This window comes from Echinops telfairi, unplaced genomic scaffold, assembly GCF_000313985.2.
Source record: "Echinops telfairi isolate 266 unplaced genomic scaffold, ASM31398v2 ScPeMD7_655;HRSCAF=1070, whole genome shotgun sequence".
Taxonomy (NCBI): Eukaryota; Metazoa; Chordata; class Mammalia; order Afrosoricida; family Tenrecidae; genus Echinops; species Echinops telfairi.
Genome location: NW_022104553.1, coordinates 30,002,120 through 30,007,168, shown reverse-complemented (window position 1 = coordinate 30,007,168; position 5,049 = coordinate 30,002,120). Strand labels below are relative to the sequence as shown.

At 46.2% G+C, this 5,049-nt stretch overlaps 1 pseudogene; it reads left to right on the top strand.

Annotated features, from left to right (window-relative positions):
- The first annotated feature begins 1,209 nt into the window (after nt 1–1,209).
- The window catches only part of LOC101649423, an 18,369-nt pseudogene continuing 14,529 nt past the window's right edge, over nt 1,210–5,049 (top strand).

The following is a 5,049-nucleotide window of genomic DNA, read 5'->3' as shown; positions in this document are numbered from 1 at the left end:
CCTGATGGCCACATCTTCCCTGTTCCCCTCCCTGCTATCATTTTTTAGGATTCAGGAACAAACCATTTCCACCCCGCCACCCCTGAAGCATAATGGTTTATCTAAATGTTAGCAGAGATACAAACTCAGCTTAAAGAAACAAACAAATGACCAAAACCAGGGTTAATTCTGACTCTCAGGGATCTGATAGGACAGGGTAGAACTGCCCTCATGGACCTCTGAGACTGTTACTCCTCTTTCTCATCTTTCTCCCTCAGAGCAGCTGGTGGTTCTGAACTGCTGACTTTGTAGTTAAGTAGCCCAATACCTAAGCCACTAGGCCATTAGGCACCAAGTTATCTGAGCACCTTCAGGTCTGGTGTCTTAGTTATCTAGTGCTGTCAAAACTGTCTGAGTTATCTAGTGCTGTCAACACAGAAATACCACAAATGGGTGTTTTTAACCAACAGGACTCTATTTTCCCACAATTTAGGTAGTTAACTGTCCAAATTCAAGGTCCTGGCTCTAGTCCAGGAGGAAGGTCTAAAGCAAGGTCATTGTCTTTTCTGAATTCCTGCTTCTGGGCCATCTTCATGTCACTAGGCATCTCTCTTCTACCATCGTTGTGGGAAACAGAAGGATTTCTCCCAAGTTGTCTCCCCAAATATATGCCAAACTTAGCTGTTGCAAATGACTATACACTTGGAGGTCATCAGACGTAGATCAGGGGTTATTCTCCCTAAGGGTTATCAGCCATCTAGACCAAGCAGTCACCACTGTTTATCCCACAACAAGTAGGGCCCACTCCCTTCTGATAAGGATAGCAGTTGTCTGTTTCCTTGTGGGAGACCCCAGAGAGGTCATGCCCACCCAAGGGTGACCAAGGTTAGGCCACCATCATGAATCTAGGGCCCGCTCATCTTTCACATGTATACCTCTAGTTCCTCCCCTTCCTATCACGTGTACAGCCCTAGCTCATCCCCTTCCTGTTACGCCTATCCCCTTCCATTGTATATCCCCTTCCTAGAATGTGTACATCTCCTTCCTAGAACGTGTATGCCTATTGTACTGCCCCTTCCTGTGACGTGTAACACATCCCCCTAAGTAGATATAACCCTGGGTTAGCAATTAATGGGGTCCTCCAACCTCCTGCCAGGTACTCAAGCATCCTGCCCTGTCCCTGCCCCACCTCGCCTCAGCCCACGCTGCACGGACCTGGCTAGTAAGATCATGGCCATCCAGGAGGTAAGTATGTTACTATGAAATGTGTCTGACTCCATTATTTGACTCTGTCTTCTATCTCTCATGCTCTCTATAACTGTATTATAATATATATATATATATATCTCAACCGTACAATTGTGCCTATCGAACCCATGGTGGGGGGTGGGGGCAGGGGGGCTGGACCCACCTCAAACCACACATCTTTGCTTCCTAGCTTGTTTGTTTTATCTCTTTGCCTCCAAAGAAGGAGCCCTGGGGGTGTAGTGGTTTGGTGTTGGGGCCACCAAGGTCAGCAGTTCAAAACCGTGAGCTATGCCCGTAGAGTTTGTGCTAGGCCAGGTTGACTATAGAAACAAATCCAGTAACTCTCACATATGTGTAAGAAAGAGCTTTATGTCGAGGAGTAATTAGATATCAAGAAAGCCTCCTAGCCCAGTTCAACTCAAGTCCACAAGTTGACTTGAGGCTCATGCAGCCACATGCAGTGATGGAAAGCCACAGGAATCCGCAGTCTGTAGACAGAGAACGACCCCAGCAGCTCTCGGGGTCACCAGCAAGCAGGAGGGAAAAGGCAGAGAGGGGATGGTTCTCAGGGCCCTCCTTCTGAGAAGGCCATGCCCACAAGGAGGCACCATTGAGCCATGCCCTGATGGACAGCGTGTATACGACCTCATTCACTTTCATATATCCTCAACTTGACATAAAATGATGTACCACAGACCACTCCTGGTCCACTTGACACCTTCACGCAACTATTGAACCATACATAATTCTAAGACAAAGCAAACATAAAATCGTGACTAACAGGAGAAAACGAACACACAGACAACAGCAAATGCCCATCCCCATTTAAATCTTACATTCTATAAGTGAACAAAGATATTCTATGCCTGACCATTGCAGCTATGGGAACACCCACACCTTAATCCTATAATCCTATTAACACCTCCCCCCACATATGAAAACTTGTTAACCAGACATTCCATACCTTTTTCTCCCCGCCTTTTGGGTTTCTAATGTCTAAACTGCCCGTTTCCATCAGCCCAGAGCTCCAAGGAGACAAGTACCATATAGACTCCAGTATAAGCCGATCCGAATATCAGCCGAGGCACCTACTTTTACCACAAAAACTGCATTAAAAGTGTGCTGAAAAACTCAGCTTATACATGAGTATACACTATATATATATACATACACATATATGTATACATACATATATGTTTATGTATGTATACATACATATATATATGTGTGTGTATATATGTCAAGAGTCTTCATTGCAGTTGGAACCGTGTGAACTTGCATTCATAAGCAAAGTCAAATCAGGGTAGGCCTTCCCTAAGGTCAGCAGCAATATGCGCCAATTCACAGGCTCAACAATCGTCTTCATCCGGTTGGGTTTGGGTCAACTCAGTGTGGGCTCCCTCACTTAGCCTCAACAGGTGCCCATTGGCTGCCTTGCCTTTCAACCATGGGCTCTTTCACAAATTCTCAACAGCCCTAGGCCTCTTGGGCTAGGTCACACCAGAGGCTCAGGTTCTTCACAACTCTATCAACTACAAACCAGCGAACCTGCCTCTTCTCTAGCTCCTGTGAACCAGGTCCACGAGTGCTGGTGGCCATATTCAACCCACCTGTCTATTGTTGCATTTCTTCCACTTGCCTTCAGCACGTGGATGGATCCAGGTGGTAACCTAGCAGGTGTGAAGTTTGGTTCCCAGGCTGTTGTCTATGGGGGAACTAGCAAGCTCTGAACCTGTGTGGTTTGCTAGGGTCCAGAGATAAAGCTCACACACACATACACACCCAGCAGCAAAGAGTTAAACCACCAGCATAAAGCCACCTCAAAAGAAATGAATCGGGTCCCTCTTGTGAGTTCAGAAGGACATCTTAGGCATAGTTGAGATACGCTTTGCTCTGGGGGCGAAGCGGGCCTCCCATCGTGAGTTGAGATGAGGATATTGTCGAGGGGAATGCTTCCAGTTTCCATACGGCATTTCAAAGGGGAGGGCGTTGGTGCTCTGCAGATGGTCAAGTGACTCTCCAATTAGTTACTCCGTTCGTCCTTGGAGCTCATACATTCTTTCATTCAGGTCTATCTGTGTGGCTGCTTTGGGTCAGCATGTCACAGAATTAGCTTCGAGTACAGTCCCGTGCCAGAATGTGACTGGGGCCTCGCTTCAAGGTGTGGTTCACCCAGCCAGTTCTCTCGGAATCCTTGGTCCATCACTGTTCCGGAGCGTCCTTTGTTCATCCCCTTAGCAGGCAGGGCAGAAATCCCTGTTCTGTCCCCGCCAGTGGGCATTGGAGGCTGTCTGAAGGCTCCCTTTAACAATCAATCCTAGAGAGCAGCGTTCCTTCCAGATTTCTCCAGCTTCAGGAGAAAACCACGTGCTGAAAATTTAAAAAGCCAATGTAGATTCTTCCCCCCCCCCTTTGCTCTGGCAATAGCTCTAGTGATCTTTTCAAATGCAAATGTCCTGAGGACTTAAGGCACTGGGTGGGGTTACCTTTCCTAAGGATTGTTTGCAGGCATTTCCTATACCCATTTCATAGAGCCAATTTAATTTCTGAAGGCAGTGGGCTGAGAAATTCTCTCTATTCATACTTCCAAATAATCATTTCTATCACACATCCTGTGAATAACAACAGGTAGAAGAAACCAGTACAATCCTACCAGAGCCAGCTCCTGAACACAATTCTTAGAACAGTCAGATCCAATCCTTTCTTAGCCAAAGTCTCCTATTATTATGCAATATGGCTTTAAGCTTCTGCCAGCATTCAGCCAGGGCCAGGCCTTCTGCCAGCCCTCTTGACTAAGCAGCATGGCCTCAGGGAAGTTCAAGGGGCCTGTTTGCCCCCTGAGTTGCCATTTGACACCCATCACCTTCATGTGTGCAGTTTCAGTTAGGAATAACTTCCAGCTAGTCACAGGGGGGAAAGGTGCCATAAGGCAGAGGTCAGACCAGCCCCCACTTTCATTTTCATGACTTGTTTCTTGAGTGCCCCACTCCTTAGGTACCAAAATGTGTTATCCCGGTCGACTAGAGAAACAAACCCAAAGACACCCATATAAGTGTAAGAAAGAGCTCTATATCAAGGAATAATTATAAAGAAATCATCCCAACCCAGTCTAACTCAAGTCCATACATTTGAGTCAGGTCCACAAGTCCCTCTTCAGACTCACAGTCACAGGCAACAATGCAGAACGCAGGAAGATCACAGGCCAGTGGATTCAAGGTTGATTGAAACATCTCAGGGCTCCGGCAGGTCTGAGGGTTGCTAGCAAGCAGGAGGGGAAAGGCAGAGAGAGAGAGAGGTTCCCAGGACCTTCCTTATGAGAAGGCCACACCCATAAGGAGACACCATTAGGCAGTGACCTGATTGGCAGGTTGAATACCACCCCTATACTTTTATATATCTTCAACTTGACATAAGATTACCTAATTATCACAGAGTTCGTCTCAAAAACTCACAGGAGTAGTTCTGCCCTGTCTTATAGGGCCACAATGAGTTGTAATCAACTTAATAGCAATTAAGTTCGTCAGTTATTTCAAAAAGACTCCCTACCCTAATCCTGCTTCATGAATGGGACAAAGAGAACTCATCCCTAAGTGGGATTCTAACTCACTGCTATTGAGTCAACGCTGACGAATATTGATGCCCTGTGGGTTTCTGAGAATGTAACTTTTTTTTTCTTTTTATGGGGGCTCATACAACTTTTATCACAATCCATACATCCATCGATTGGGTCAAGAACATTTATACATTTGTTGCCATCATCATTCTCAAAACATTTTCTTTCTACTTGAGCCCTTGGTATCAGCTCCTCATTTTCCCCCTCCC